The following is a 27637-nucleotide window of genomic DNA, read 5'->3' as shown; positions in this document are numbered from 1 at the left end:
TCCCCAATTTATAGTCAGAGAACGAGGGCTCAGAGAGACCAAGTAACTTAACCAAGTTCCAGAATGGTAAGGGCAGAACTAGGGTTTGAACCACTCTCACCTCAGACCTACTCTCTTACTCACCAGGCCACACTAACTCTCTTAACTGCAAAAATCTGCCACAGTGAGCAAAAAGGACTTGAATTGAAAATGCCCAGTTCTCCCCACACAGCTCCCCGAGCTGCGCACAGCTAGGAGGCAAAGAGATAGGTAACATTTGCTGAGTACCTACTATGCACCTCACATGTCCCCATGGGTGTACACCACTATTACTTTTCCATTTGATAGATGAAGATAACGCATATAAGGCAACTCGCCTACCATGCACAGCTCGGAAGCGGTACTGGTGGGATTTGAACCTTTATGTGTCAGGCTCTAAAGCCATGAGCTACTGTCTACATGTCTTCAAAGGCAAGAAAACCTCCCCTGTCTTTATGTAATCCCATGGAGAAATACTTGGAAAATGCCAGTCCCGATGCTAATAACTGTTGTATTTAACTGAAGGGTATGTGAGGGTTCATTTAGTATTCTTTCAACTTTGCTGTAGACTTGAAACTTTTTCAATTAAAAGAAGGTGGAAAATTCCCAATGTTATACCCCCTAAATGCTAAATTTCAATGAAAAAATAAGCAGTTATATTCAAAAGTTTATTCTACTTCAATGTCAATATAATATGCTTTCCTAGAATGGAATTTTGACCCAATAAAATTAAGTCGAGTGAGGAATAAGCCTCTGAAACTTACAAAAAGAAAAATCAAACAGGTGAGCAATGGTGAGTACAGTCATACTTGATAATTGTTGAAGATGGGTAATGAATACATGGGGTAATTTATATGGCTGTTTATGCTTATGTGTTTGAATTTTAGTATGTTTAGAATTTTAATCCTAAAAAGTAAAAAAACTTTGAAAAGTGGGATCGTCTCATCAATGGCTTTTGTACAACAGAGGCTATGCAAAATAATTAAACCACTTTCTTTGCCTTGCACTTAATAAATATGCAAATAATGAGACCATACTGCCTCTTTATATTACTGCCTCTTCATAGACAATTTAAACTGTTTCCTTAATTGATTTATCTCCATGCAAATTGGCTATCAAAATTTGTTTCCTTCTTTCCTTATTAAATGTCCTGTGAAGAGGTCTTTTAGATTTATTAGACAATTTTTAGATGTAATACACAAACTCTGTAACATTTTTTAAAAAGTAAAATCATGTCTAACTAATCCAATATCCAACCTTTGGGTTAAGGAATGGGGTTACTGAGTATTCCTTTGTAATAATACTTCAGAATGCCAAGGATTTCTGGAAGAGCCTGCAGCTTTGCTCATTTTGTGAATATTGTAGGTAGAAACTCTCTACAGCTTTACTGAGGGAGGAAAGAGAGTAAGCAAGCTGGCATTGCCTGAAACAGCAGCAACTGTGAGGACACCAACCTAGGAACAGCAGCAGTGCCCAGATATTTCCTGGGAGCTAAGGGATGTGGCGTATTCTCACGGAAGCCTCCAGCTCTAGAAAATACATGCTCACTTCCCAGGATGGAGAAATTTCTTCCCCAGGATGAAGTGGAGGACAAATAGCCAACACAATGGATGAGTGAGTGGGTGGATAGATGGATGGATGGTGGGTGGGTGGCTGGGTGGATGAATGGATGAATGGATAAATGGATAGATGGATGGTGAGATATATGGGTGACTAGATAGATAAATAAATGAACAGATGGATGGATGGATGGATGGATGGATGGATGGATGGATGGATGGATGGACAGATGTGGGATGGATGAAAAGGTGGGGCAAGAGGTGGGTTCATAAATGGATGGATCAAAATGCCATCAAAATGGCATTAGTAAAATATTTAAGAACAGGGCTTTGTAACAAAATGATCTGTTTTAAACCCCTTGCTATGCCTCTTATCATATGTTCTTGAGCAAGTTACTAAAACCTCTTTGGGCCTCAGATGACTCATAGAGCAAGGCAGAAGTAACAGCACCTATCTCTTGGGGTTGTTGTGGGAAATACACAACTATGTATGTTTGCATTCCACAGTAATCTTGCATAGACTCCTGTGACCACAAACCTCAGTGGTGTCTAAAGACAGAATGTTCCTCCACCTTTCAGAATATGACCCCTTAAAACAGTCAACTCCTCCCTGGGAAGAAGAGAGAGTAGACTTACTTAGATAAGTGCTTCCATGTATGGAAGGTGGCTATGCATAGCTGGGCTACATGAAAAGCTGAGGGTTAGCAAGGGTGCAGGGTCTAGATGGATATTTGGAGCCACACTGGAGGCGGAGCTTAGTTTTGCTCCCTCCAAATTACTGAAGGTTTCAATCACAAAGTCATAGGTAGTTTTTTATGGGGGACATCAAGGCTAGTTCTTCTACCTCTGGTCCCATTCACAAAGCCACTGGGTGGCTTGTCAATAATTTCTACTTAACCCAATACCAATGATGAGCAGTATTAACAGGACCATCTCTAATAGCCTGCTACGTGGAGGAAGACATTCGGCTCTGTCACTTTCTATCCGATGACCTTGGGCATGTCACCCCACCTCTCTGGCCTTGGTGTCCCCATCTGTAAAATACATAATAATAAAGAAAAACTGAAAGAATTAAGATACAGGAAAAGTATCACTACAAGATGAATGGATGACTCTGATACATATGAACTTCAGTTGACAAAACTGCTTTTATATACATTGTTTCACCCCCAATTTAAAAAAACAAACAAACACGAGGTTTTCGTAGGTTCAGAAAACACTGCTTTTCCTGAAACACTGGAATAACCACAAAAAACTCAGGGGAAAGCTGGCTCCCAAATACCCCAGCATACTTTGATCTCTAGCATCTCTCGGGACCTAATCTTCTATACGTCTCTCTGTAGGTTTCTGACTCTCTTTTCCTCTTCTCAGGAGCACCTCAAACAGAACTTGAATTCTAATTTGTTTAGTTGATAAAAAAAAAAAAAGCCCAAGTCATTTGGGACTTGACTTTGCGTATGATTGCAACATTCTCTGTTTGGGAAATCCCTTCTTTTTAAGCTTCCCCAAACCTCCTGCACTGTCTCATAACTCCTCACACCCAAAAAAAAACAAAAACAAAAACAAACAAACAAACAAAAAACAGAGAGCTGGTACCCCCGGTCCTGGCAGCTCTGTCTCTTGATGCTCTGCCCCTACTCTACCTAGGCAGGCCACTTGCTTCACCTGAAGCTCAGTCCTTCCAAATGGAAACGATAATTAATTCTCTTCCCTTTATTTGCACATATGAATGAATGAATGAATGATATTAGAAAATCCTGTGTACACACCCCTACCAGCTTCTTTTCTCAAAAATAAGCAATCTGAGATGCTGAACTATTCCTCAGAGTTCAATCAAATCATTCATTAACATTTACTCTCCATGATCCCAGCTAATGTGAGACTCTGCTCTATTGCAGGTGGCGGGCAGGGAAATGCTGATGCAATTATTACCAGTGCCAGGATGCCACCTGGATGGCTGTCTCAGTAGGATTAATACTGATGACAATCATCTTGACTGGTACATGCATAGTTCCAGGAACTGTGTAAATCACTTTCAGGTGTTAGATTTCATCTTATGCCCAGCCTTCCAGCTGGACATCATTCTCATTTGACAGGGGAGGAAACCGAGGCTCAGAGAAGGTAGGTAACTTTCCCTTGATCACACAGTCAGTAGCTGGTTAACCAAGATTTGGACCCAAACTCATCTGACTCCAACAGCCTGAGTTCCTAGCCACATCTTGCCAGTGAGAAGCTATTAGAATAGGGCAGGGCCAAGCAAAGCACGAACCACTGGAACAGCAACAAGAGGAACGGATACTGAGGAAGGAAACGGTTGCACGGAAGTGACGCATGCAATAACTCTTCAAGGATCACTGATACGCAAGGCACCAGTGTGCAACAAGAAACCTTGCAGACCGCCATCATGGCTCACAGGCTAGTGGGAAACACAGTCCTTAAAAGAAGGAGCACAACATAATACGTAGCAACAAATTACAAAAAGTACTTTGGGCCGGGCACGGTGACTTTCCCTTGTAATCCCAGCACTTTGGGAGGCTGAGGTGGGTGGATCACCTGAGGTCAGGAGTTCAAGGCCAGCCTGGCCAACATGAGAAAACCCCATCTCTACTAATTATACAAAATTAGCTGGGCATGGTGCCTGTAATCCCAGCTACTTCAGAGGCTGAGACAAGAGAATCACTTGAACCCGGGAGGCGGAGGTTACAGTGAGCCAAGATCGCACCACTGCACTCCAGCCAAGGACACGTACTCTAATGGCAAAGAAGAAGGTGCTGTGAGAAACAACGACAGCGGGAACGGACCTATTTCAAACAGAACAGTCACGAAGGCTCCTCCAGAAAGGACAATTTAAACTGAGAGCAAACTCAGCCTGTAGAGATGAGAAGGACTGGAGCAGTGAGGGCCTTCCAAGCAAGGGAGACCACCCCCTCATCCTCAGCCTTTCCACTAGCAGGCTGATAACATACCATCACTACCACCTAACATTGATTTGGCATGACTAAGGGCCAGCCGCTGCTGCACTTGATCCCTATACATTAACTCTCCAAAATAACCCAGCAAGGTAAGTAATTTTATTTTCCTATTTTTTATATAGAGGATAAAACTGAGGCACCCAGAAGTTATGGACTTTGGTAAGCACAGGAGAACTAAGACTTGGTCTAATGCATCTTGGCTCCAAATCCCATGCTCTTGGCGACCACATTACACACACCTCTCATGGTGCAGTGGGCCCAGCCTGACCAAGGCTGGCAGCCTATCTGCAGTTTCAGGCTCTTCCCCTCAACTCCTGCCAATTTCCTTGAAGTCCTGAAGCATCCTTCCATCACTTCGGATTAGCCTCTTGCGCTGGCCTCTCCTAGAGCCCCCGTCATGCCAGCCACGGGGCCTCCTCTCCCTCTGCTTCAATTCTTCCCTGGTCCAAACGGAAACTGACTCATCACCAGTCATATTCACCACCCAAGATTCCCACCAAACCAGCACAATGTAAAAAATTACAATCGCTCTGGAACCCAGGATTACAATCAAAGATTTTGCAGACTGCTGAAGGGATATCTTCCCAACAGATGGCAGTGGATTGAGAAATTTTGGGTTTACTACTACATGTCTCGATCTCTGGAAGCAAAAAGCAAGGCCAAAAAAAAGAACAGGGAAAGAACACATCCACACCTACAGCCTCTGCCCATCCATACACCAGAGCAGCCATCCCTGGTCAGAAACAGCTCATTCCTTAACTCTGTATCTCAAACCCCACACCCCTGAGGACCTTTCTTTCTGCATCCTTTCAATAGCCTGAGACAACTCCCTTGGGGGCAGAAGGGCAAAGGCACCGCATGGTTACAACTTGGGGTATGAAGTCCTCGGGAAGGATAAAGAGGGCAAGTTCTGGGAACAACTTGGCATGGGCTATTTAAAGTCCAGAAGACTTAGATTGCTTCAGATAATCTAGCCAGAGAAGAAGGCAATAAAAACAGCAGGTTTTTCCCACCCAGTGCAGAAAACCACACAAGGGAAATGGCTGTCAGACCAAGAAGTTTGGCTCAGAGCCATGTAAACCAAGCTAGATTCTGGGCAAGGGTCTGACTGGGGGACTCTGTGGCATCCATGTGGTGAGACAGACCAACAGGAATTTCCACATCCATTCTGCTGGAAAATACTACGCCTAGAGAGGCCTTACAGAAAATTAGTAATAGCAGCATCACCACACAACATGCTCATACACATTTTTAAAACATAAGAACATGATCATAACTAAAACGTTATGAGTACTACTGTATATTTTTGAATAGTATTTGTGGTGTGTCTTCCAATACTACAGAAAATATGACCTATGTTTTTAAAAGACAGAGAAGAAGAGATACACAATGAAATGAAACCAACAGGTTGAGAAAGAAGCTGAAATGAAAAAACGATTCACTTACATAAGAAAGGATGTAAAGGAATCAAAGAGAAAATGCAAGCAAGGGAATAAAATTCCCGCTGGAACCAGGAAAGGACAGACACAACACGCAGGAAATCACACCAGCGAGATAGACAACATACTCGAAAAACTGTCCAAGAGAGCAGGAGAAAAGGACACAGAAATTTTAAAGAAAGCACTAAGGAAAATGAGAATAGATACCTAGAAGAGTTAATAGAGATCCACCCAATCTAAGTCCAACAAAGAGAAAAAAATTAAGACAGGACGGAAACACTAATCAAGTCATAATAGAAGAAATCTATGTCCTAAGTCTGCAGGTCAAAAGAAGATGTCAGTGATGGGGTAAGGAGAGTTTGAGAATAGATCAACTTTATTTCTACCCATGCAAACCTTCTTCATTTCAAAAAATTGAATTATCTGCCTCATCCCCCAGCCCTCCCCCATCCAAAAATCAGGCCAACTTCAGAACATTACGTTCCAGAACACCTGTTGAAGCAATAAATATGCTGAACTCAAGAATTCTATAGCCCAAGTGGTCCTTCAGATGAGAAGGAGGGAGGAAGATATCTCATGTCTTAGAGGACAAAATATGAATTGCCCATTTAAAACATGACTCAAACAGGTACTTCAGAGAACAATTTTAAACCTAAATTTTTAACGTAAAACTGGAGAAGGTGTAGTAGGAATACATATTAGGATTAATGCTATACAACGATACCAAATAAATATCTGGAGTTGAGGCTTAAGTAATCATTGTAATTATGACAAATTGAAAGCAAATATTAAATGATTTTCAAAGGATTACTTGCAATATATAATGTGAAAATAGAAAGCAAAACTATAATAATGTGATTTTTAAATGCCAAGTTAAGATAATGAGTACAGGAAATGGTCAAACATGAAGAAGAGTGAAAGCTTAACTGAATGATGCCTGCCTTTATCACTAGAGTAACATGTTTGTGTATATTGACAAAACAATTACTTTCAAGAAAGAACACATGCCCATAAAGTGACATGATCAATGATCAGAGCACTTTTACTCATCACAGACAAAACCTGGAGAAATGTAAGTATTTTAACAGAATAAATAGACCATAGCACATCTGTGCAGAGAAGTACTACCCAATAATAAAAAGGAATGATACACACAACAATTTGGAAGAAACTCACAGGCATTACACTGAATGAAGGGGCCAGACTCAGAAGACTACACACCAGGCAAACTCATCTATAGTGATCGAAGCCAGATCAGTAGCTGCCGGGTGTGGGGGTGGATGGCGGGGTGGGGGTGAGAGTGACTGCAAAGGCCATAAGGAAACTTTCTGGGGAAAAGGAAATGTTCTATAATTGGATTTGCGTGGTGAGGTATACATCTGTCAAAAGTCACTTTTACACTGAAAATGTGTGTTATCATATATAAGTTACGCCTCAATAAAGTTGTTTGGAAGACACACACAAAACACATAGAAATAAAAAGAGGAAATATACATTTCACATCAAATGAGAAGATGGAAATAAGGTCTATATTGCAAAAGAAATTGTATTAAAGCATAAAAGACAAAAAGCATTAAATAAGACAGCAGAAATGAGGCCAAAGATATTATTTACAAAAAAAATGTCCTGTGTGTGAATACTAACAGCGGCTTAATTCGCCATTTCCAAAAACTAGAAGCAACTATATTCTTCAACAAGAAAACAGATAAACAAACTGAAGTTCATCCGTATAACAGAATACCACTAAGAAATTAAAAGGAACAAGCTATGACTTGACACAGCAACATAAATGAATCTTACATTCAGGTGCCAAGGACCAGAAGAAGAGGGGATGATTACAAATCGGCTACCCAAGATAATCTTTGGGTGATTAAACTGCTCTGCGTGGTCCTGTGGGGGTGGATTCATGACTGTACATTTGTCAAAAACCACAGAGCTGTAGACCACAAAAAAAGAGTGACCTTTTCTGTATGCACTTTTTAAAAAAAATCAGCCAAGGTGTCAGGGGCTCCCAGGATGGAATTCATCCAGTGACAAATGAATCTCACTATATTACAGATGTATGATACAACCTAAATACAAGAGACAGGGAAAAGGAGCTGACCCAAGTAACTTTAGAAAACCGTGTTTTAATTGGACAAAATAAAGACAAAGTACACAAATACTGTACTCTAGTTCAGCAGTCCCCAACCTTTTTGGCACCAAGGACCAGTCTCACGGAAGACAATTTTTCCACGATGGGAGGAATGCTTTTAGGATGAAACTGTTCCACCTCAGATCATCAGGCATTAGTTAGATTCTTATAAGAAACATGCAACCCAGATCCCTCGCATGCACAGTTCACAAGAAGTGTTCGTACTCCTATGAGAATCTAACGCCACTGCTGATCTGACAGGAGGTGAAGCTCAGGTGGTAATGCTCCCTTACCCACCACTCACCTCCTGCTGTGTGGCCTGGTTCCTAACAGGCCACAGTCTGGTACCAGTCCATAACCAGGGGGTTAGGAACCCCTGCTCTAGTTGGTAAAATTGTTTTTCACAGAGGTACAAAGAATTAAAAAATGACCTTACACATACACTAGGTTTGAGCAAATATGTAAATAATTGATAGGAAATGAAACCCAGGTTTCTCACTGGCTGAAAAAAAAGCTATAAAAAAGCTAAAGGAGAAGATCAGAGTAAACACTGGAATACTGAATTGGAATAAGAGATATCAGTATAAACTCATGTTTACTTTAATACATTTACACATATAAACATGGAAATATAAATATATGTATACATGAGTTAGAGCACACACATATTTCCTACACCTTTCCTCTGAGAAGACCGAGAAGCAGTCACACCCTAGTATCAATGAGCACATCCAGCAACACAGATCATGGTTTCTTAACATCACTCTCCAGTGAAAAAAAACTAGGGCACCCTAGGAAAATGCCTAATTCTAGGGCTGGGACAGAAAACATACAAGATGACCCTAGAAGATCTGAGAGTGCTAAAAGATATGAAAGTGCTCCAAATAAATAAATGAACCCACAATGATGGAGATATATCAAAAGAGCCAAATGAAAGAGCTTCCCATGGCCAAAACTGGAACAATCTGAGTAACAGAACAAAATTAAGCAACATGCTCCTGATAATAAGAGTAACCCGAAGAATATATATCCCAAAGAATTATAACCCGAAGAATAAATATTCAAGAGTCCATCTGATATAAACAGGTGAATTAATCAGCAGTCAGCCAATTATGGTCTGTGGGCCAAATCTGGCCAGATGTTTGTTTTTGGAAGTAAAGTTTTATTGGGACACACCCATGTCCATGCATCTGTGTAATATCTGTGGCTGCTTTCACAATACAACAGTAGAAGTGAGTTGTTGTCACACAGAGTGTTCAACTCACAAATATTTACTCTGGCCCAAGAAAAAGTTTCCCAACACTTATCACTATAGAAAACCACAAAACCAAAGATAAATAACAAAAGAGGAAGAAAGAAAAAAGGCTATACAAAACAGCCACAAAGCAAACGACAGGAGTAAGTCCTCACCTATCAATAATAACACTGAATGTAAATGGATTAAATTCCCCAGTTAAAAGATATAGAATGACTGAATGAACTAAAAAAGCAATACCCAACTACATGCTGCCTATAAGAAATTCACTTCACCTGTAAAGACACACACAGATTGAAAGTGAAGGGATGGAAAAAGATATACTACACAAACAGAAACCAAAAATGAGCAGAAGTGGTTATATTTATAGCAGATAAAATAGACCTTAAGTTTAAAAACTGTAAAAAGCAATAAAGAAGGTCATTATATAATGATAAAGGGATCAATTCAGCAAAAGGAAATTACAACTGTAAATATGTATGTACCCAACACAGGAGCATCCAGATATATAAAGCAAATATTATTAGATCTAAAAGGAGGGACAGACCTCAGTACAATAATAGTTGAGATCTTCAACACACCACTGTCAGCACTAGACAGATCATGCAAGTAGAAAATCAACAAACACCAGCTTTAACCTCCACTACAGACCAAATGAACCTACCAGACATTTATAGAACGTTTCAATCAACTGCTGCAGAACACATATTCTTCTCATTAGCACATGAAGCATTCTCCAGGATAGACCATACATTATGCCACAAAAGAAGTCTCTACAAATTTTTTAAAAATTGAAATCATATCAATTGTCTTTTCTGGCCACAATGAAATAAAACTAGAAATCAATAACAAGAAAAACCTTGAAACTGTACAAATAATCGAAATTAAGCAATGCGTTCCTTAACAACCAATAAGTCAATGAAGAAATTAAGAAGGGAATTTAAAAATTTATTGAAACAAATGAAAACAGAAACACAACATACCAAAACCTATGGGATATAGAAAAGCAGTACTAAGAGAGAAGGTAATAGCAATAAACATCTACATCAAAAAAGTAGAAAGATTTCAAATGACCTAATGATACATCTCAAGGAACTAGAAAAGCAAGAAAAAAACCAAACTCAAAATTAACAGACAAAAAGAAATAATAAAGATGAGGGCAGAAATAGGGACTAAAAAATACAAAAGGTCAATAATAGAGTTTTTTTTAAATATAAAATCAACAAACCATTAGCTAGACTAAGTAAAAAATAGAGAAGACACAAATAAAATCAGAAACAAAGAAGAAGACATTACAACTGATATTATCGAAATACAAAAAATTCTTAGAGACTATTACAGACAACTATATGCCAACAAATTGGAAAGCCTAGACAAAATGAATACATTCCTGGACACATACCTACCAAGATTAAACATGAAATACAAAATAGAAATAGGAAACCTGAATAGACCAATTAACAAGTAACAAGATGGAAGAGTAATAAAAAAAAAAAAAAGCCTCCCAACAAAGAAAAGCCCAGAACAGGATGGCTTTACTGCTGAATTCTACCAAACTTTTAAAGAAGGACTCTAAAACTAATTCTTCTCCAAGTCTTCCAAAAATCTCAAGAGGAGGGCCCAGGCATGGTGGCATGCACTTAGAAACCCAGCTCCTCTGGAGGTGGAAGTGAGAGAATCACTTGAGGTCAGGAGTTCAACGCTGCAGTACCCTATGATTGCATCTGTGAATAGCCACTACACTCGGGCCTGAAGAACATAGTGATATTTTGTTTCTTAAAAAATTAATAAGTAAAATAAAATGATAAACTGAAGGGGAGGGAATTATTCCAAACTCATTCTATGAGGCCAGTGTCATCTTGACACCAAAAGCAAACAAGGACACAACAAGAAAAACAAAACTACCGGCCAATATCCCTGATGAATGTAGATGCAAAAATCCTCAACAAAGAATACAAGCAAACTAATCCAACAACACATCAAAAAGATAGTACACCATAATCATGTGGGATTTATCCCAGTGATTCATATATGGCTCAACATACATTAGAAAATAAATGTAATACATCACATTAAGAATGAAAGACAAAAACCATAAAATCATCCCAATGGATACAGAGAAAGCATTTAATAAAATTCAACATCTCATCATGTTAAAAACTCTCAACGAATCAGGTATACAAGGAACGTTCCTCAACATTATAAAGGCCATATCTGACAAACCCACAGCCAACATCACGCTGAATCAGGAAAAGCTGGAAGCTTTTCCTCTAAGAACTGGAACAAGACAAGGAGGCACACTTTCTTTTTTTTTTTTTTTTTTTGGCATTCTTTTTATTTTATTTTATTATTATTATACTTTAAGTTTTAGGGTACATGTGCACAATGTGCAGGTTTGTTGCATATGTATACATGTGCCATGTTGGTTTGCTGCACCCATTAACTCGTCATTTAGCATTAGGTATATCTCCTCATGCTATCCCTCTCCCCTCCCCCTACCCCACAACAGTCCCCGGAGTGTGATGTTCCCCCTTCCTGTGTCCATGTGTTCTCATTGTTCAATTCCCACCTATGACTGAGAACATGTGGTGTTTGGTTTTCTGTCCTTGCGATAGTTTACTGAGAATGATGATTTCCACTTTCATCCATGTCCCTACAAAGGACATGAACTCATCATTTTTTATGGCTGCATAGTATTCCATGGTGTATATGTGCCACATTTTCTGAATCCAGTCTATCGTTGTTGGACATTTGGGTTGGTTCCAAGTCTTTGCTATTGTGAATAGTGCCGCACACTTTCACCACTCTTACTCAACATAGTATTGGAAGTCCTAGCCAGGGAAATTTCACAAGATAAAGAAATAAGGGGCATCCAAACTGGAAACAAGGAAGTCACATTATCCTTGTTTGCAGACAACATGATCTTATATATATATAAATCTAAAGACTCCACCAAAAACCTCTTAGAACTGATGATTCAGTAAAGTGGCAGGATACAAAATCAACAAAAAAGTCACATTTCTATACAATCATAACAAACTAGCTGAAAAAGAAATCCCATTTACAGTAGCTACAAAAAAAAATACCTACGAATAAATTTAACCAAGGAGATGAAAGATCTCTACAATGAAAACAATAAAACATTGGTGGAAAAAATTAAAGATGAGACTGAAAAAATGGAAATACATCCCACGTTCATGGATTGGAAGAATATTGTTAAAATGGCCATACTAGCCAAAATGATCTGCAAAGTCAATACAATCCCTATCAAAATACCAATGACATTCTGCACAGAAATAGAAAAAAAAAATCCTAAAATTCATATGGAAACACAAAAGATCCCAAATAGTCAAAGTTATCCTGAGCAAAAGAAACAAAGCTGGAGGCATCACACCACCTGACTTCAAAATATACTAAAAATCTATAGTAACCAAAACAGTATAGTACTGGCATAAAAAAAGACACAAGATTTCATGGCTAAGACCTAGAAAGCACAGGCAACAAAAGCAAAAATAGACAGACAGGATTATGTCAAACTAAAAAGCTTCTGTACATATTGCAAAGGAAACAATCAACAGAATGAACAAATGACCTGCAGAATAGGACAAAATATTTGCAAACTATGCATTTGACAAGGGATTAATATCCAGAATATACAAGGAACTCAACACAAGAGCAAAAAACCAAACAGCTGAATTAAAAAATAGGCCAATGATCTGAAAAGACATTTCTCAAAAGACTATATACAAATGGCCAATAAGCATATGTGATACGGTTTAGATCTGTGTCCCTGCCCAAATCTCATGTTGAATTATAATCCCCAGTGTTAGAGGTGGGGCCTGGGGGGACGTGATTGGATCATGGGGGCACAGTTCTCATGAATAAACTGCCATGCTCCCTTGGTACTGTATAGTAAGTTCTCACAAGATCTGGTTGTTTCAAAGTGTGTAGCATCTCTCCTCCTCTCTCTTACTTCTGCTCCTGCCATATAAGATGTGTCTTCTTCCCCTTCACCCACTGCCATGATTGTAAGTTTCCTGAGGCCTCTTCCCAAGCAGAAGCCACTTTGCTTCCTGTAGAGCCTGCAGAACCATCAACCAATGAAAACTCTTTTCAAGTTATGAAGTCTCAGGTACTTCTTTATAGCAGTGTGAGAATGAACTAATACAATACGAAAAAATGCTCAGCATCACTAATCATCAGGAAAATGCAGATCAAAACCACAATGAGATAACATCTCACCCCAGGTAGAATGGCTATTATCAAAAAAACAAAAACTAACAAATGCTGGCAATCATGTGGAGAAAAGAGAACTTTATAAACTGTTGGTGGGAATGTAAATTAGTAAAGATATTATGGAAAATAGTAAGGAGGTTCCTCAAAAAAACTAAAAATTTAATATCATATGATTCAATAACCCACTACTGGGTATATATCCAAAGGAAAGAAAATCAGAATGTCTAAGATATATCTGTACTCTGATGTTTACTGCAGCACTATTCATATTAGTCAAGATATGGAACAAACCTAAGTGTCCATCAACAGATGAATGGATAAAGAAAATATGATATACATATTTATATACAATGCAATACTGTTTAGCCATAAAAAAGTATGAGATTCTATCATTTGTGGCAACATGCACGAGCCTGCTGGACATTGTGTTAAGTGAAATAAGCCAGGCATAGAAATACAAATACCACTAGCACTCACTCATATGTGGAAGCTAAAAAAGCTGAGATCATAGAAGTAGAGAGTAGAATAGTAGTTACTAGAGGCTGTTAAGAATAGCATGAACAGACGATAGGGAGAGAGGTTAGTTAACAAATACAAAATCACAGCTAAACAGAAGGACTAAGTTCTAATGTTCTACAGCACTGTAAGGTGAATATAGTCCAAAACTTTTATTGTGTATTTTCAAATAACTAGAAAAGAGGATTTTTACTATTCTCAACACAAAGAAATGACAAATGTTTGAAGGGATGGATATGCTAATTACCCTGATTTGATCATTACACATTACCTATATGTATCGAAATATCATACCATACCCCATAAATATGTATAATTATTATGTGTCAAAAACTTTTCTTAAAAGGCTGAAATGTATGTAGAAAAGCAAAAGAACTAGCATACCCAAAACAATTTTTAAAAAGAGCAAAGTTGGAGAAGTTACAGTGCCTCTGCAAAATTCCAGATAAATTAGAAAGTTAAACAAAAATCTAAGAACATATCAAATACAAAAAATGCGTTTTAAGACTTACAGTGGAGAAGGTCACTGAAACAAAAATCTCATGGCCATAAAGAGTGACAAATTTCACTAAATTAAAATTAAAATTTTTCATTACATAAAAGACATCAAAAATAAAATTAAATGACAAACAATGGACTGAGAAAATATTCACATTTGCAACAAAAGAGTAACATCCAGAATATATACGGAACTTCAAAGTCGATTAAGAAAAAGAAGTAAAAATGGGCAAAGAAGCAGAATAAGAAATACAAATTCAAATAAACAAAAATGGATATCAACATATTAAAAAGAGGGTCAAGCTCATGACTAATCAGGGAAATGAAAATTAAAACAGTGAGAAAGATCAGCAAAATTTTAAAAGGTTGCTAACATCCTACGTTGTCAAGGATGTGGGGATACGAATAGCTACATATGTTCTTAGCATATGTAAATAGATATACCCTTTAGGGAAGGTAATTTAACAGATATGTATGCAAACTAAAATGTACAACCTTCTCTCCTCCTCCTCCCACACACAGTACATAGGGTCACATCATGCTAGCTTTCTCTTGCCAGTAGGCAGGAAACAGAAGAAATGTATCACCTCTGAACAGAAAGGTTTAATTTCCTATTTTTTCTCTTCCCTGCCACAGCAACAGTGCAGGCCATGAGTTGCAACGCGATGCAGCTAAGAAACAGTTAATTAAGCCTTCAGCAGCAGTCTGGGTCTCTGAGGGACTCAGTGGGCAGAACATCCCACCAAACACTGTTGGACAGGTAGCGTGAGTGAGAAATAAACCCCTGCGGTCTTAAGCCACTGGGAAAAAATCAGCACAAACCCTTGAACCAGCCATTTGGCTTTTGAGTATCCATCCTCATAAAACCAATTCTAAAGGGAAAAAACCAATAAACAGGGACTCTATCAAAGTAGAACGGTTACATAGATCGAGACAGAGCTATATGTCTTAATATACAGTATGATCCCATTTATGTCAAAATATGCATATGCAAATATATAAAGGTCTGGAATAATTCACTGTTAATCTTCTGTGGCTATTGCCTAATTATTAACAATGGTTTGCTCTAAGGCAGGGAGTGAATGCAGGGGAAGAGGCCACAAAGAAGGTCTTTCATTTCTATCCAAATTCTTCTGTAAAGCTTTTTTTCAATGAACATTATTTACAAAGTATCTATACCGTTTTTAAATCAATAAAAATATTTTTTAAATTAATTCAATTTCTATATTTAAAAATGACCAACCGGAACATATCATGGGGAAAAATGAGCACATTCCAAAAAACAACCAAAAAAACACTGAATTGCAAATGTTAACTTTCATGAGAAATATTGGAAAACTACAAGAAGATAAACCACAAAATTCTACTGAGATATTTAAAGGACTGAAATGAATGGAGCTGTATGCACCATGTTTCTGGACGGGAAGTCTTCATATATTAAAGCTGTTGGTTTGCAACAAACTGATCGATAAATGTAATGCAGTTTACAATCAAAGTCCCAATGAGTTCATTTTCAGAACTTTACAAAATGGTCCTCAAGTACCTCTGGGAGAATTAAACAAAAATAGCCAAGAGATTTTTGAAAAAGAATAATAATGAGAAGGCACTTCCACAATAACATACTAAAATAGAATATAAAGCCACTATCCTTGTGAGTGTAGCATTAGGACAGGAAAAATAAATCAACTGAGCAAGAAAGCAAGCTGAAAACATTCCTTCATATATTAGGAGATAAAATCTGAAACAAAGTAGCATAAATATCAGTGCCAAATAGCAGAATTATTACATAAGTGGGATTGGGGCAATTATACAGGAATGTGGAGAGAGAAACAAACCCCCACTTCACAGCAGAGGAATCAGAGTTTGGGGGTTTTTTGAAAATTAATTCCAAGAGGGTCCAAGAGTCAGAACGCCTAAAACACACACACACACACACACACACACAAACTATAAAAACTTAGAAGAAAACAAGACAGAGGTAGACAGCAATCTCATTTTTCATTGAAAGATATCCCATGTTCAAAATAATATTTTGCTCAGAAAAGCACGTTCTGCACATGTATCCCACTTTTTAGAAGAAATAAAGAAAAAAGTGTATAAAATAGAAAAAAATTAAGTGGCATGAAGTAAAATAGTAAAAATAATCAAGAAATATATAACGATCTCAGGAATACCATTAGGAAAAGCAGACAGGTCTGGACACAGGGGCTCATGTCTATAATTCGGCATGCTGGGAGACCAAAGCCGAAGAATTGTTTGAGGCCAGAAGTTTGAGACCATCCTGGGCAACATAGTGACACCCCATCTCTACAAAAAATTTAAAAATTAGCTGGGTGTGGTGGCTCATGCCTGTACTCCCAGCTACTTGGGTGGCTGAGGCTGGAAGATCGCTTGAGCCCAGGAAGGCCAGGCTGCAGCAGGCTATGATTGCACCACTGCATTCCAGCCTGGGTGACAGAGTAAGACCCTGTGGACAGGTAAGGCCACAATATTAGGAAGCTAGCCTGGCCTACTGGAGGATGAGTAGACACAAAATTTGGTAGCCAAGAGCCCAGAAATGTGGGTGAGGCCATCTTGGATTTTCCATCCCAGCTGCATGAGTGAGCCCAGATGAAATCAACAGAGCTCACCCGCAGAAGCCTAAGAAATAATCAATTGTTATTGTTTTTAGCCACTAAGTCCATAACTGATATACCTTGACATAAAAGTTTATTAGAGCATTAGCCCAATCATGTGGAATATATATACACACACGAACCTAGGAAAAAAGATAAGAAGGAAATGTTAACAAAAATAGGAAACCCCATTAACAGAATTATCTCAACCATGTAGAATATACATATACACACACACCTGGGCAAAAAGAGAGGTGGAGATGTTAACAAGAAAGTTATCTCCAGGGAGCAGGATTAGTGTTAATTATCTTCTTTACACTCTTTTGTATTTACAAAGTTTCCTTTTATGAACAGATAAATATATGTGAATAGCATTATATTTTAAAGATCGATTTACCTCCCCAACTAGACTGTGGCCTCCTTGATTGTAGAGGCTCTTTTTTTCGACTGTGAACCCCACGGCTGGTCACATGGTAGAGGTACAGTCAATGCTGGATGAATGAATGAACACGGAAAGCTTCAGGCTTATCCCCAGATTCAGGATTGGGCTAGAGCTAACAACCTTGTCATTGCTCCCTGGACTTCCTCTAATGTGCACTACACCAAACCTGGTGCCCATGAGTCAATGACCACCCAGCCACTCTGCCCTTACAGCAGGTGTCCCCATCACCCTGTGCTTGCTCAGGCCACGGGGCCTCCCTGTGGGGTGCTCTAGCAACCGATCTGGTTACCATGCATCATACTCTGGCTCAAGGAGAGAGACAAGTGACTCAGCCCCTCCCAGAACCGCACCTGGTGGTCAGGGTCTTCTCCACGGCTATTCCTGGGTACAGGCTCCCCTGAGTCCTGCCGGCTACCAGGACCCCTACTGCAGGGTCATGCCCTCTTGACCTCTGATTCCAGACCACACCTGGCCTTGCCTGCTCTTTGATGACAAGCCTCACCTGTGGAGCCACGTTAGCATCAAACTTTGCACCCAGGTAAGCAGAGCAGCCCCCTCCCTTCTCTTGCCCAGCTGCTCGAGGTGGGTGCGCCCATCACCACACTGCATACTCAATTCCAAAGTACACACAGGGCAACAACTGAGTTACAGGATAGCAGAAGTGTGCATGTTGCTGGAAGATTGGGAGGTGAAGGTGACCAGTAAAACCTCCAACACCTGAGTAGAACAAAATGTCTGTTTGTCCTAGGAGGTCAGTGAGGTACACTAGATAGTGCTCTCTGAAACCTCATTAACCAACTCCCTTCTTTCCTTTCTCACCCTCATCCAAGCCAGACACTGCTAATCAACCACAGCACCCACTCCTAACCAGATCAACCCAAAATGCATAGCACAGAATTTATACAGAAGCACTTGGCAAATTGATATTCTTCTTCTTCTTTTCAATGCAACACTCCAGGCAGCCACAGCTACTCTCTCAGAGCCAAGACCAAAGATGGAACGTGATCGTTCATTCAACAAATGCTTATCAAGTGCTCATCACATGCCAGGCGCTGCAGGAGACACCAGAGGTGCAATGGTGAATAAAAACAAATGTGGCCCTCATGCCCATGAAGCACACAGTCCAGGGGGAGAGCCAGCTTCTAATACATAATGTCACCAATCAACATTAATGGCAAACTGAGATAAGCGCTCCAGATAAAAGGAACGGCACTCGCCACCATTGTGTACAAGATAACCAACCTGGTCTTGGCAGTCAGGGAAGGCTCCTTGGAGGAAGTGACATTCACAATGGAAGGAAGAGCTGCCACTGACTGGAACAGGGCATGTGGGAGGAGCTCAGGGAGAAGGGAGTTCCAGTTAGAGGGAACAGAATATGCAAATGCTCTGAACCAAGGAGGAGTGTGGTCAGTGGTCAGCGTGAGGAACAGAGAAAGGCCACGTGGCTGAAGCCAAGAGGGACTGGGGCACGTTGAGAGATGAGAGTAAGAGGGAAGAAGAAAACAGACTCTGCTGGGTCTCTATGGCAAGTTAAGAACCCTGATCTCATCCTGATCCTAAGTGCAAAATAAGCCACCCAAGGGTATGGCAGGTAGAGAAGTTGGCCAAGGTAGGGGCTCCCTGGTCCAGGCTTGACATGCTTATGGTTCAGCTAGGAGCTTGACCTCACTAGCTGAGTTCCTCGTGGGCAGATGCTCTGTTTGACTCATCCCAACAGTTCACCAGTGCTTCATCTATGCTGACTTCAGGAAATGCTTTATTGCTCAGCTGTTCCTCTGAGATGCAGGGTCCAGATCCGAATGCCCACCAGGGCAAAAGGGAGCACCAAACATCCAGGACCAGAGGTGGCATCAGTTTTCTCTAGCAGGACGGCTAACACCTCCTTTCGGCCTGGTTCTGCCTTTGCAGTCTTCCACAGGTAAGACCGTCCCTCAGGGCCAGGTGGCTGGGAAAGCAGGCAGGGAGATTCCTGTCTTCACCCTGGCCAAAGGACACTTTTGAACAACTGTGGGCAGATACTGGAGTCCTAATGTCATGCAGATGCAAACTTACTGACCACAAGAACTCCTCCACCTGCCAAGGCCGCTGCAAGAACCCACTGCTTCCTTCTAGGGAGCCCATCTGCTTTTAATAATGTTCTAGAAGCCTCAGCCCAGCTGTAGAAGGCACACTGAGGGAACGCAGGCAGGTCCCCTGGCAGAATCTGTTCTTCCTATTCCAACAAAGATCTGTTTGCAGGCCTTTGTGCTATTATGAATATTTTCCACATTTCTTTCAGTAAAACTGGCATTACTATAATCCAACGGTCAGCAAACATTTTTGTGAAGGCCCAGATGGTAAATATTTTAGGCTTTGAAGGCCACACAGTCTCTGTTGCAATTACTCAACTCTGCCCTTGTCATGCAAACACAGCCACAGACAATACATAAGCAAATGTAGCTGTGTTCCAATAAAACTTTATTTATAAAAACAAATGGTGAGTCAGATTTGGCCTGTGGCCATAGTTTGCCAACCCCCATATTATAATTTCTCCATTCCATAGTTTATCTCTTCTTTTCATCCATAAACATCATAAAATCTTTCTTCAAGTTATCCCATTTATTTACTAGGGGAGAAAAGCATATATTGAGCATCTACCGTATGCTGGACACTCCAAGGCAGTAGAAGGGTGTAATTTGAACATCACAGACATGGTCCATGTTCTCATGGAACTTAGCATCCAGTGTGGAAGACTAACGGAAAAGTGTTCACTCTTCTCTACTCCGTATCTTTCCCTCAAAATAACACCTAATCCCCAGCCAAATGACTACATGCCAACATCAAAAGCTACTACAAATTCTGCATAACATTTTAAGAAGCATAAATCAATTACACCCATTAACTGCCCCTTGGCTGCAGGCCAGTAACCTCTCAAGAACTTCAACAGTTTGTGAAAAATGAGTTGCCCTCCACTCTCACACAAGAATGTGAGCTCAAAAACAGGAGGGCGACGCTGGACCCATCTGCTCAATGCTGGCGGTGAAGGGCTCAAGCTCGGAAACAAGAAAAAGCTGAGCTTGAATCTAGGCCTCCACCCTATAAAACCATGATCAAACCATTTTTGCCTCTCTGAGCCCCACTTCTCCCACCTGAAGACTGGGAATCATGATCACATTGTTGCATGTTGCAGGGATCAAATAAGTTGATGTTTGGAAGGAATTCACGACTGAGGCTGGCTTCTGGTAAACAATTATCACTGAGTAACCACCAAGCCGCTAGGGGCAGCCCCAGGGGAAACCATCCCCTCCTCCTGCACGAAAGTGACTAGCAAGGGTGACACAGATGCTCCACAAGTGTATAGGAAATGCCGAGAAGAATGAGGTTGAGTCCAGGGACCAGCTGGAACATGGAAGACAAAGAGGAAAAAATAAAGGAAGTAGAGGCAGGTTTGGGGCTGCTGCCTCCCAGTCTACAAGGCAAGAGTACACAGTGGAAAATCTCCATCATGGGAAAGCACAAGATAGGCCAGTCTCATTCATGAGAACAGGGGTAGATATTGGAAGACCTGGCTCTTCAGTTACATGGCCAAGTGACTCAGGTCAATCACACCTACAGACTTGTCTGCCTGCCCATAAAATATAATTCCATTCTTGAATGGAAGCAGACATTTTCCACTCATGTTCTGGGAAGCCCTATAGATTGATGAAGGCATCAGAGGAAGTCGCCTCAGAGCATGGGGGTGCAGTGAACACCCCACGTCCAACTCTCTGCACCCCGAACCTGCCCCCTAGGATTTGGTATAGCCATCATGGTTCTGCCTGGTATTGCATTTCATGCTAAAAAAAGAAAATTTTTAGACAATAAAAATAAGTGAGAGCTACGCACATTGGCTTACAATGGTAATCTCAGCACTTTGAGAGGCCAAGATGACAGGACTGCTTGAGGCTAGGAGTTCAAGACTAGCCTGGACAACACAGCGAGACCCCCAGCTCTACAAAAAAAATTAACATAACTCAGCCTGGGGCTGGCGTGTGTCTGTCCTATACTTGGGAGGCTAATGCAGGAGGATCACTTGAACCTGGGAAATCAAAGCAGTAGTAAGCTATGATTGTACCACTGCACTCCAGCCTAAGCGACAGAGTGAGATGTTGTCTCAAAAAAAAAGAAAAGAGGAAAGAATAAATGTGAAAAACCTTGAACAAGACCATCCTTGTTCAACGATCCTTCCAGAGGGCTCCTTCTGGTTCAGTGACTGTAAATGCCCCAGTTGGGAACGCAGCATCAAATGGGTCAGAACACGCAGCTTCTTTGGGTTGGCATCACCAAACTGCAGAGGCTTTGGTGGTGTCTTTCTGAGTGTTCAGATCCAATGCTTAAGTCATAATCCCTTCCTAGTTTTTAACAGAATCCATGTCTGTTTGTAAAAGTGTGGCCAAGTCCAGCATCCAGAGAGGCAGCCTCATAAGTGAGGGGAACAGAGTTTATCTGAACCCTGGCTCAGGTCAAGGGTTGGTGCTTCAAGTGACCTGTAATACAAGGGCACAAGTGTTTCACCACTGTACACTGGGAAAATTCCAATAAGAGACCGTTGATGCCTCTTAAACCACAAGTTTTTTTCTCTCCAGTAGGGTGTTGGGTTACTGAGGCTAGATCACCTTAAGTATATCCAGAAAGAAAGGCAGGATGCTTTTTCTACCAGAAGGGCTCAGAGGATCACACTCCTCACGGGTGGGGCAAAGATGATGCCCTTTCCCCCTTCATGCCCCACAGGCGGTTGTAGAGGATGGTAGGTCTAAGGAAAAATCCAGGACTGGGACGGAAGGATAGGAGGAAACTTACATTTACTCAACAGGAAGTGGAGACGTCAAATCCATTATCTTGTCATATGGTTTGGCTGTGTCCCCACCCAAATCTCACCTTGAATTGTAATAATCCCCACGTGTCAAGGTCAGGGCCAGGTGGAGATAACTGAATCATGGGGGTGGGTTTTTCCCATACTCTTCTTGTGACAGTCAATAAGTCTCACAAGATCTGATAGTTTTATAAAGGGCAGTTCCCCTGCACAAGCTCTCCTGCCTACCCCCATGTAAGACGTGACTTTGCTCCTCCTTGCCTTCTGCCATGATTGTGAGGCCTCCCCAGCCATGCGGAACCGTGAGGCCATTAAACCTCTTTCTTTTATAAGTTACCCAGTCTCAGGTATGCTTTATTAGCACCATGAGAATGAACTAATACATCTTGGTACAGCCACAGCCCTCCCTATTAAGAAGCCAACCCCACTCCATTTTGAGGATGAGGCTCAGAAAGGATTTCTGTCGAGGAGAAAACTCAACCTGTCCTACCTGGATGCAAAGGGCATCACTGTACCCAGGAGGCAATCAATAAATATCAGCTGGTAGTCAAACTTCCTTTTAAAAATGAACAAATAAATAAAAGACATAGGGTTTTTGTGTTTTTTCTTTTTTTTTTGGTATTTTTTGTACTTATATGCAGAAAGTACTAGAAGCTTATTCTGTAGTTCAAGTTATTCTCAGTTCCAAAACACAGAGATAGAGCAGACAGGAATCTGGTAATGATGAAATCTTTATTATAAAGTTGCTGCAATCCTCATAGAAAATATTTAAAGATATAAAAAAATTCTTATTATAAAGCAACATGAGGCAATTACCTATCTACATTCCGAAAATAAAAATGTTCTTCTGACAACAGAGCTCCTGTTTGCAAATTGAACAGAAGTGTAAGGCGCCAGTCAGACAAGAAGAAATACAAATAGAAAAGCACAGGCAGGACTGCCTTCTACTGTTTTGAAAATACAAATTTGGCCAGGCCTGGTGGCTCACGCCTATAATCCCAGCACTTTGGGAGGCCGAGGGGGCAGATTATGAAGTCAAGAGATCAAGACCACCCTGGCCAATGTGGCGAAACCCTGTCTCCACCACAAATACAAAAATTAGCTGGGTGTGGTGGCGTGCACCTGTAGCCCCAGCTACTCAGGAAACTGAGGCAAGAGAATCGCTTGAACCTGGGAAGTGGAGGTTGCAGTGAGCTGAGATCGTGCCATTGCACTCCAGCCTGGGCAACACAGCGAGACTCCATTTCAAAAAAAAAAGAAAATACAAATTTGTGCCAACACAATTTATATATTAGGGAATAATTTGAGCATAATGCAAATTTTGCATTTGCTTGTGCACAGTTTCGTCCACGAGAAGCACTACATGAATGCAGTAACCTGAGCCATGCAGGAATAAACAAGACACACACAGACACACACAGACACACACACACACACACACACTACCTCAAACACCCATGAGCTCCCCCAGTTCACCAAGCGAGCGTGTTCTGGACCACACTTATGCACAACTTTCAGAAAAACCTATTTCACAACCCCACAATAATTACTAGACCTTCTCATACGTACTTCCACAGGCCAACTTTCAGTCTTTTTAAGGTAAAGTGCCACATTTATTGTAGGAACTATGGATTTCTTAACCATCTTGCACGTGCAAAACTGTACTACCATCCCTTTTTTTCACTGAGCCACTGACAACATTCTTGATTTTGTACCCCAATCCTACTTTTTCCGTAAGCCCTATTTTTTTAATTACATGATTATGGACAGCAGGCTGATTTTTTTTTTTTTTTTTAACATGGAGTTTCACTCTTTCACCCAGCCTGGAGTGCAGTGGCGCTATCTCGGCTCACTGCAACCTCCGCCTTCCTATTTCAAGTGATTCTCCTGCCTCAGCCTCCTGAGTAGCTGGGATTACAAGTATGCGCCACCACACCTGGCTAATTTTTATATTTTTAGTAGAGACGGCGGTTTCACCATGTTGGCCAGGCTGGTCTCGAACTCCTGACCTCGTGATCCGCCCGCCTCGGCCTCCCAAAGCACTGGGATTACAGGCGTGAGCCACCATGCCATGCCTGGCAGGCTGATTTTTAAGAATGTTCAAGTCACATTATAGCAGAACTTATTGGTAAGTGTTCTTACATGGTTTATTTAATTTTCAGAGGAAATACACAGTACTATAAATTGGTACAACCCTTCCAGCAGTCGCATAACAATATTTACCAAGTTATGTCCAAGTCTGTGAACCAAGTAATTTGAGAGAATTTACTCTAAGGACATAATTCAATAAGAAAACAGAAAGATGATGTGCACTAAAGTGTTGATTGTGACACTGACGTGGATGTGCGTGTTTGCGTGCTTGTGTGCAAAGCCAGCAAACATTTCAACTGAAAAGACTATGTAACCAAGTAGTAAATAACTATAGTATATTGTTCAGTGAACAGAAAATAAAAATGTGTGTAAACAGGTTAACTGTATGAAAACAAGGACACAGAGGACAATAATGATTTTAGTTGTATTGTCAGGATAGGATTGAAGGTGATCCATTATACATCTTGAAAAAATTCCTTAATGTTATAATACTGCTTTTATACACACACACACACACACACACACACAGAACTGTGTTTAAATTTTTTTAAAAGCTAAGTCACCAAGAAGTGTTTCGAATATGCTAATTTTCAGTTTTCTTAAAAATCAGAAATAGTTCTTCACTGCATATCATATACCCAGCACAGTATTTATTTCGAGATGTGAAGGAAGTAATTTGAAATTTTAGTTTCATGAATACATATTTTTGTAACAGTACAAATCTGAATCCTGAACTACAGCTGGTAATCTTCAGTTTGTCACTAAAACTAATTTGCAACCCTGCTGCTTGATGTAAATATGGAAACAATAGTCCCTTTGCAACTCACAAACATGCAGGGCAAAACATACCAATAGAAAGTAAAGGTTGTGCTACGTGTCTGGCAAACTGGACAGTGCTTGCACGCAGGCTGTGTTATTGGGTGAAAACCAGGTGGGAGGATTTGTTTCAAGCGGCGCTGTTACCAGGAAGACAACTTTCTGGACAAAGCAGATGGCCAACAAGAAGTGGGGCATTTTCACGTTAGCAAAATGAACCGCCTAATAGATTCTGTGAACAATATAAAGTACGTATCTTGAACCATTTGTGTCAGAAGCTCCAAGTCAGCCCAGTCTCCCAGGCAGGGAACCAGACGTTGACAGCTTGTGGAGGGCTGCGTGCACACCTGGCAGGGGGCAAAGGTGGAACTGCTTTGAGTGCCTAACAGAGAGTCCTGTTTTTATTAACACTTGAAGTTAATAAAAGAGTTGACGTTTCCCATACACAAAAGCTTTCTCCTCCTCTGAACATGCAGGATGCAAAGTGGGAGAGAGCTCAAGGTTTGGATCCCGACAGCCCTGGTTTTTAATTTGAGCTACATGCTGTGTGACCCACAGCAAATTCCTCTACCTCTCTGAGCCTTCCTTTCCTCTTCAGAAACGTAGGGATAACAGTCTGTCTCCAGTGGTTGTTCTACGGATTAAATGTTTGAAAAGGCAACACACCTGGCCCTAAGAGTCGCTTAATAAATACTCAGTAAATCTGAAGCATAGTGTTTCAAGGGACACTCCTGCCACCTGTACTCCCAATCCTCAGCCCTTGTCTGATGTCCTAAGCAAGAGCATAATGCCCTGGCTGACCACACTCAGTATGGCACTGTGGAATAGAGACATCAGCGGGACCCTGAATTGCCCATTATCCAACCGACAGGGGAGAAGGACACCTCGCCTAACCCACTCCCACCATCCAAGCCATAAGTATGGGGGGATGAGGCTGGGAGGTACGAGGGAGAGCAAGTTCTAAAATTTGTTCCTTCACGTTAAAAAAAAAAAAATATATATATATATATATATGGCTATATAGATATATACATATATCTCCAAACCACTGCTCACTGTGATTTAACTGAATGCAATTAAATTTGTGTGTTTTTAAAATAATGTCCAAGGAGTCCCTGAAACATAGCCACTTGATCACCTGGAGACCATGCATGAGACCCCCAGTGCAAATTATCTCTGCCTGGTGTCCTTTGTGTACCCTTACAAGTCTCTCCTGGTCTATTCGTCAGTGTCACGACATTTCTGGTCCCTGGCTGCTCTCCGTGTCGGCTGGGCCTCACATCTCCCTGTTTCCCCTCCACCACACCAAGAAACTGAACCCTCTCAGACATGAATGAGGCAAAAATGAGCCCAACCCCAGCAGCAGGATGGGGCAGGGGCGTCTCCTTCCACCACGTGGGAGACATGGGTGGCTGGAGGCAGAAGGAAGGAGGACTCCATAGGTCTCTGCGAGGTGCTTGGAAAGGAAAACCAAACCACAATGGCCCCCAAAAGGTGCCTATGGGTAACACAGCCCTGAGCTACAGTGTACAGCTCTGGGATGAATGGGAAATGCATGGCTTAAAGACAATGCAGTCAACAAAAAGGACTGTGTCCCAACGCCATTAGACATAATATATCTGCTTCCTTTCATCTGATGTATGTAAGATGCATGACTGGCTCTGAATTTTATATCCCCTGGGTGTCGCAAGCTTAGTAAAGCCAAGCCCAAAGGGGTACCAGCTTCCTTGATAGCAAATGTGGACTTCCTGCTAGTACCCAACAGAAGGGAACAAGAGGAACGAGGGGAGCCACACAGATGTCCAAAGTCAAATGCACTCCAGGTCCAGGTTGTGGCTTCGCTCATTGTTTTCAGCTGCAGACAAGAGGTGTTCCAAGGTGTTCAGCAGCCCTGCTTACTTATACAAGAACATCCCTTCAGGGACTGCGTTCCTTGAGGGTATGGCCCATAATCTGCTGCAGTCTATGGCTTTTTCTGCCTCTCCTCCTGCTCATAATGCCCTGTGCAATGTCTGCTACACTGCAGGCATTTAATAAGTGCTAGGTGGCTGGAAAGATAAATGCACGGATAAATGCGTAGCTGGATGAAGTTACAAAACAAGCTATGAGAGGCTCTGAGAACAGTGCATTGGGGGAGAAGTCAGCAATCATTCAAGAGACTCAATCAGATTGTCACATGCCATTTGTAGACACACCTCCAGAAGACTGGTAGCAT

General features: G+C 41.0%; 1 protein-coding gene across 6 annotated transcripts in view; it reads right to left on the bottom strand.

Moving 5' to 3' along the window:
- CDYL2 (chromodomain Y like 2) overlaps positions 1–27637 on the bottom strand; it is a 240981-nt gene that overhangs the window by 120051 nt on the left and 93293 nt on the right. The window lies entirely within an intron of this gene.

This window comes from Hylobates moloch, unplaced genomic scaffold (assembly GCF_009828535.3).
Source record: "Hylobates moloch isolate HMO894 unplaced genomic scaffold, HMol_V3 SCAFFOLD_6, whole genome shotgun sequence".
NCBI lineage: Eukaryota > Metazoa > Chordata > Mammalia > Primates > Hylobatidae > Hylobates > Hylobates moloch.
The sequence above is the reverse complement of the archived record's forward strand: the minus strand, read 5'-3'. Positions and strand labels throughout refer to the sequence as shown.